The following is an 8,117-nucleotide window of genomic DNA, read 5'->3' as shown; positions in this document are numbered from 1 at the left end:
AATTTTACCCTGATGTGTTTTTATTTTTTTTTGATTTGTTATAGCGAGTGAATGACCTTGGCCACCTTTGGAAACTCTCTGCCACGAAAGACGTATTTTCAGTATGTTGAACTATTCCGAAACCTAGCCTGTAACTGTACATTATTTTATTTATATATTTTTTAACACTAACAAATTTATGCGTTTAAACTTTTAGGATCAGAAGCATTAATCACCATTGAGAAATTTATGCATTTTATTCATATTATTTAACAAATATTGTAATAACTAATTTCACATTAATCATTTCAGTGTGATATAAAAACTGCTTACAAGATAATCATTTGAACCGACACAGGCCGAGAAATACAAGTGATCGAATAAAATTCAAAGCATTAAAGGATTCCATTAGTAGCGGTAAATTTTGCAAGAAAAGCTTACAGAGCATTAGCTATCCATCCCTTCCAATAATTTGTTCTTTCTTCAATTTATTCAAGCTATCATTTATACACAACCATATATGGAAGTTTTTTTCCAACAATCAATCAAGTACAAATACGTGTAGTCTCAGTAAAAGGATGGATGCTATCAGCATTGAGTTTGCTCAATCCTTAACCACCTCAATGAGATCGTCTTGCAGGTGCCCAATCTCTATACGCTGAAATTTGAACTGAAACCTGTCTTCGTAAGACCACTCCTTCCGTTCCCTTCAGTCTCGTTTCCTTCTCTACACCCATTCCAGCAGATCTACATCCTTCCTAAAATGAGGCCTCCAGACCCGTCCGGAGTACTCACGATGCAGTCTAACCATTTCCTTATGCAATGGGATAATCACCTCTTTATCCTGCTAGAAAAATTTCTGCAATCATTGGCAAACCCCGAGAACTATCCTGGCATCGCTGCTCAGAGAACTTCATAGCTGACTGCAAAATTATCATGTCTCATTTTCCTTTATCCGTACTCAACAGTTCGTACGCTGACGAAAACAAGCGAAAAGCACTTGGTGTAAGAATCAAAACAATTATCAAAATCGGTTCCGTTAAGGTGCCAAGCTTTGTTCGAAAAGCTTCAAGAGATTGCTATCGTTTAGTTTCTTAGAATTGTGGAATTTGAGGATGAAGAGTGCAGTTAAGTTCTGTGGTAATATCACGTTTTTTTTTTTTTTTACTTGAAGACAACTTGTAATAATCCAAAGTATTGCCAGTCACTTCAAACTCAGGTCAGTGTTGTCAATTAATTTCTATAAATGCAACCATGACTTGGTGTTGGACACTGAACAGCTTTTCTTAGTAAGTACAGAGGTATTCAAATTTTCTACTCATTCCTGGGTTTGAAAACTACTTTTCTTCTCAGCCATTGAGGCTTACACCGTCTTTTTGGACAAAAAAAATCATCTTTGACTCAATGCAAAAGTAGTAAGATGATAAGCAAAATTCTAAAAATATTTATTAATATTGGCTTTAATTTTAGTTCGATTTTTTTTTTTTTGGTTTATAAAATTATTTAATAGCTAATTAGTAAAAATTTAAAACCGTTAAATTTAGTAAATAAGCTAAAAAAAAAATTAAAACTGGTTAAATAGATGCCAAGCGAGTACTTTTGTCATGCCGACAGGGCTAGCTGGGTGGGTAAAGTGCCTGACAACCCAAAGATCGCGGGTTCGAATACCCCCCCCCCCCCCGCTCGAATTTGGATCAAAGTAGTGAAAAACCTTGGGAGGTTCATTATGGCCACAGAAACTGATACGCCAACTAAAAAAAAAAAAAACTCGTCATAATTGAGGCTGCGAGTGAGTAGTCGTCTTGAGAACTAATTTCACCTATAGAAATTGATAATTTTATTTTTGTGGATAACAGTTAAATTCTTAGAAATAATCCTCTACATACAATTACATATTAAGCTAAGCTTGGGGTCCGTTAATATAATTTGTATACCAGTTCCAAGACAGTTGTGCACAAACTTTTGTAACTCTAACAAAAGAAATTTCTGAAACTGTACAGCGATTAAAGTCTCGACATATGGAACACTAATGGCTGGAAAATACCAGGAAAACTTTTAAGGCTGAGATGTGCTTCCCTCTTTAGATACTTAGGAAAATACCAGGAAAACGTTTAAGGCTGAGATGTGCTTCCCTCTTTAGATACTTAGGAAAATACCAGGAAAACGTTTAAGGCTGAGATGTGCTTCCCTCTTTAGCGACTTAGGAACAGCATCGACTCAGATCTGTGTTATTGAACCTAGCTAATGTAGCTCCGTCTACAAATGCTTCAAAAATGAAGCATTTGAAGCAAAATAACTTCGATTATTTTGCCATTTACGTTCAAAATGTAAACGTTCTCCTTATGTCCAGAGACAAGTCTCATTGACCTTGCTCCTAATGTATCAGAGCCACTATACTTAGAAGTGGTTAAAAGAGGGCTTTTTTATCGTTTAAGGAAGGGAGTTCCAATCCAACTGCTTAATTTTCAACTTGACACCACAAACGGCACCAGGCAGGAAAGACAACGGATAACCCAACATCTACAAGAGATATGGCAACATGACTGGGACACTACAACAAAAGGGCCATCACAAAACGATTCCTTCCATCTATAAGTTCAACTAACCAAGAACCTCCATGTGACCTTTATCATCATCGGGCATGGATCCTTCCAACAAAAACTGACCGCCATAGTAATCGAGAATGATCCACGTTGCCACTGCGGCGAAGAGGAGTCTTGGGGGCACCTCATGTATGAGTGCCCCAGCTACGACAACATTAGGCTTAAATTCCTCACCACAATACAGAGAAACGCTCGCAATCAAGAATTCACTCTGCTACTCGAGGAAGATACCTATAAGGTATTAACCACCTACGCGCAGGAAGCATTTGCATTTAGGCAAGCCAAGATTGCAGAACTCAGAGCCCAATAACTAAACCGGACTGGGATAACTCTCCATCCCCCCAAAACAACACAGACATGATCATGCTAACCCTAATAGGATAGGATTTATTGAAGGCACCACCCAAGGTGAGGGATGCTGGCACTGCTCAGAGTGCAGGATTTAAGTCATTGCAAACCCAAAATGGGTAGGATATACTTCTGGCACCGATCTAGGTGCGGGATTGCTGGCACTCACCATAGTGCAGGATCTACAGACACACTACCATTGGCAATTACACATGGGCGCCTGTCCCTTGTAACTTTTAAACCCACTCCCTTTCCTATACTTCGCCTAAACTAGAGTGGATTTATTCTAGCCTGTCAACTCACCCAAATTCATTTCCCCTTCAATCTATTTTATTTATTTTTTTGGTCTCCATCAGGAAGCTCAAGCAACCCTGGCAGAGGCCAGCCAGAGTATAATGGGTAACCTGGCTCACCTCCCAGTGGTGGTGGCGGGCAACGTGGGGTTCCCTTAGGAGCCCTGCGGCTAAGCAGCCAGAGACAGAGCACAGCACTACTCTGTCACAAACCAGACACCACACTTTTTCTAGCTTTTACAGAGATTTTGTAATTCTTCACGAAGTACCATGGTGCAGAGTACCACGAAGTACCATGGTGCACAAAGATGTGGGAAACCACCGCTGGCGCCTTCCACAAAACACTATGTATCAGGGAACACTGTCCCGATTAACTGGATTCCTCTGCTCATTTGAGATGTAACTTTTACAATAGGATTTTTATTATTGTAAACTGGATGACAAATGTTTTCTTCAAAATTAAACATATTAGTTCAAAACAATGGTGATCAGGGTCATATCCAGAAGACTTTCTTCGGGTAGAAGCACCTTGTCAAAATAAGTGCGTATTAGAAAAATAACCAAATATCGGGCATGGTCCAAGGGGTTTTAATGAATAAAGTATGCGTCTGATGATGAAATAAAATGTAGAGCGGAAAAACTTTGATACGCGGAAACTGGAACAGTGCTCTGTTCCTCCTAGCTGTAGCCACAGGCTGAGCCATAACTGGCAATGCCAAAAGAAAAGCACTATTGACAGTTTGGTTGGGGGAGTTTTGAATCACCCTGTAATTCTGTTTGAAATCGGCGATCTAGCTCAACTAATTATACTGACTGCGATTGTGATACAAAACGTTATACTGATTGATACCAATCAGAACAACTTCCTCGAAGGAGTTCCACACTTAAAATTGTTCAGAAATTTTAAATCTTACAGCTGCATCAATGTCTCGATTGATTTAATTGTCAGTTTTCATTGTTGAAGCTTCATCCAGTGGGGCAAAACCTAAGCCAGAAAACAGACCCTACCGTCACATTGCTACTTCCATGTTCAGAATGCAACATGGGCGAAACCGTTGTGGGCATGCGCCATACGCAGCTGTGTCCATAATGCCTGGACTGTGCAGCAAGATTCACTCCACTGACAAATATCTGCTGCTTCTGTTCTCTGCACCAGCATAGGGGTGATGTACATTGTTGAAAATAACTTTGGTTTACAAGTACGCGAGCATGCTGTCTCGCGTCAGTTCATTCAAAAATACCATTGCGACTTCCTCGCGCTCTGGTTCCAGAGTCCACCTCAGAAACCAATAAACGAAATGCAAGACCTGGAAATTCACCCAATTTTTTTTTAAGTGTAAATCGCACAATAAACTGCACGTAAAATTTGTTCCAAAGCACTTTAGATTGGTACTTAAAGTTAACTGCTGGTATGTGCTTGTTCACATGGATGGGATACGCTTGAATAGAAAGGGTGCAGGAATATTTGCTGATGATATCGAGGCAGTGATTAGTAGGCGGGAAAACTGCTAGCTTGAGGGATACATAGACCAATAGTTTAACTAGAGCCACAGGCAGATGTTAAACTGATTATTGCATTGCTACACGCAGTAGCCTGAAAAGCAGTGTCCGCAATTCAAATCCTGCTGTGAGTCATGGAACAAATGAATATATGGACTGTTACGGTAACTGAAATTGAGAACACGTGCATGTACATTAATGCTGATTAGGAGCATTGTAAATAAGTTTGAAAATGGAAGTTAGGAACAATGTAAATAAATTTGATGTACTGGTTAAGACGTCGAATGCAGATATTGTAGGAATAACGGAGACTGTCACTCAGACATGAATGAGGCATATGAATTTAAACATGGAGAGTACAATGTATACACGAAGGACAGGAGTGATTATGCTCTTAGTTAAGAATAGTTCTCAGGCAGTGTATCCAGTTGACTTGGTTGGGTCAGTGATGTGATACAAGCACTAGAAAAAAATTGAATAGGAGTGTGTTATAGGCCTAATGACTGAGTATACCAAGCCGCTATAGAGGTAAATACGAGTAGGCCAGCAAATCTGAATGTCTCAATGGGGATTAAGTTTCCAGATGTTGACGAAAATTTGTGGATTAGTCAGGCACACAAGCAACTTGTAGATTTCTTGGATGATTGTTCTCTACAGCATCCATTTGTTCCATACCATAGCAAGGCCTGAAATTCCAGAGTTAGATGCAACTACAGAAAGTAATACTTTTGCTCTGGTTATCAGCAGTGATTCTTCATGCATTAAGAATCTGCAGGTAAAGGCACTGATTGCTGCCACCCAGTGGATAGCAGCAATCAGGGTACTAATGTGGAATTCAAAGAGATTACTACTGTCAAGGTTAAAACAACGCTTGAACTTTAACAGTGGACTCAAGACGGTTTAAATTCTGTGCAGTGGGACCAACTAATGTCACCAACAGAAAATTCTAAATGGGAAGTAATCAACGTTACTGGGCTTTTCACACCAACAAAGAAATACTATTCAAGGCTCAGACCTAAATGGATGACAGATGAACTATTGAGACACGTGGCAGAGAAAAAAAAAGTTCCATGGGATACAAGTTATCAAGCGATACAGAATCATTATTCTAGTATAGTCACAAAGGAGGTTAGGCAATCTAAGGTAGATAAGTCCGTGGCAAAAAAAAAAACAGCAAAGACTTGCTATGCTTATTAACAGAAGGGATTGAATAATATTGCGCCACTTAATGTCTACAGGTGGACTGTTGACCCTGCTCAAATTGCGTAAAGTCTTGAATAGGTACTTTGCATCTACATTCAAACATGAGATTTCGAGAAGGGAATGCCAGAGGTTTATAAAAACTAATGAGAATAGAGAAAAAGGCACCTGGAATTAATATTAAGGGACAGTAAAGGAGGCAAGCAATCCCTTAGTCAATTATGAGAGCATCCTCGGATTCGGGAAGGTCCCTAAGGACTGAAGTGCGAATATATATCCAATTCATGAAGGGATCAAAAAGCAGGCAACGTGAGTAATCACAGACCTGTTAGTTTAAAGTGTTGCGAGAAACAGAATGGACTCACTGGTTAAAGTAGTAATGCAGGACACTTCGGACAGGCATGCAATTATAGCATGGATTTAAAGTTGCAGTTTTGTCTAACCAATCTGATAGGTTACGATGGGTTAGTGACCAAGGAACTGGATATGAAAAATAAATTTTTGCATCATATACTTAGGTTTTAGGAAGGCTTTTGATACTGTTCCGCATAAGACTGCTATTAAAACTGAAGAAATTTGGCAATAAGGACAAATTACTGCTATGGATAAAGGGAAGGTTAAGTGGTAGACATCTCTTTGAATTCCACATTAGTACCCCGATTGCTGCTATCCACTGGGTGGCAGCAATCAGTGCCTTCACCTGAAGATTCTTAATGCATGAAGAATCACCGCTGATAACCAGAGCAAGAGTATTGCTTCCTGTAGTTGCATCTAACTCTGGGATTTCAGGCCTTGCTATGGTATGGAACAAATGGATGCTGTAAAGAACAATCATCCAAGAAATCTACAAGCTGCTAGTGTGCGTGACCAATCCACAAATTTTAGTCAATATCTGGAAAGTTAAAATCCCCATTGAGACATTCAGATTTGCTGGCCTATTCGTATTTACCTCTATAGCGGCTTGATATACTCCGTCATTAGGCCTATAACACACTCCTATTCAATTTTTTCTAGTGCTTGTATCACATCACTGACTATCGGATACACTGCCTCAGAACTATTTTTTGGTAGTTGTTGGCGTATAGGCTTCTGTGGCCATAATGCACCTCCCAAGGCTTTTGCAGTACATTGATCCAAGCCGCGACCTTTGGGTTGCCAGGCTGGCACTTTACCCACCTGGCTAGCCTCAGAACTATTCTTAACTAAGAGCATAATCACTCTCGTGTATACATTGTACTCTATATTCAAATTAGGCATCATTCATGTCTGAGTGACAGTCTCCGCTATTCCTACATTCGACGTCTTAACCAGTACATCAAATTTATCTACGGCACCGTTCTTTGTGATATAACTGTCATTGAGTTCTCAGGGTTCAGTGCAGGGTCCATTGTTTTAAATACTTATCAGTGATATTGACGACTTTATACATCATCTGCAAACTTAATGTCTAAGTTTGCAGATGGTATAAAGGTTGGCGTTAACGATCTAGGAAAATATGGCTAATGGACTGAGAAATAGCAGCTGAAGTTCAACATTGCCAAATGCAAGGTACTGCAATGGGCAATTGTGCAGCCAGTCATGAAATTATGACCACTGCCAGGACAGTTCATGGAATTTTATCAATGATATTAAGAAACTTTTCTAGCAGGGATAAGGCCATGGTTAGGCCGCATCTTAAGTACTGTATACAGGTACTGAGGCCTCATGTTAGGAAGGAGGTAGATCTACTGGCACAGGTGATGAGAATGGTGAAGGGACCAAAAGGTGCTCTTACCTAGAAAGGCTTCAGTTCTGGAAATTGAAGCCTCGAGTCCAGACACCTGCAGAGAGATCTGATTGAAATGTTTAAAGCCTTGATTGTATTATGTAAGCAGAATGTTAATGGTATTCTTCCACTTGCTGAGACTACACACATGGGAGGCGTAAGTTCAAGTTGGGGAAGGATGGTAGCAGGATAGATGTGTGGGTTGGCCTTCAGCCAGAGAGATTGTTGGAACAGGTTTCCATCTATTGCAAACTGATTGAATAAATTCAAGGGGAACTAGACAAATTCTTGGAGGATACAGATGGGTGAACTAACTTTTGGGTAATGCTATATAAGCTTGTTTTCTTATATCATTTGCCATTACTACAAACACCACATCCCAAATGAAGGTTTTATGAGTAGGAAGTTTACCAAAGGAGCACCGCCTTA

The sequence above is a fragment of the Mastigoproctus giganteus genome, chromosome 5 (genome assembly GCF_048544385.1).
Source record: "Mastigoproctus giganteus isolate SK-2022 chromosome 5, ASM4854438v1, whole genome shotgun sequence".
Classification (NCBI taxonomy): Eukaryota; Metazoa; Arthropoda; class Arachnida; order Uropygi; family Thelyphonidae; genus Mastigoproctus; species Mastigoproctus giganteus.
The sequence above is the reverse complement of the archived record's forward strand: the minus strand, read 5'-3'. Positions refer to the sequence as shown.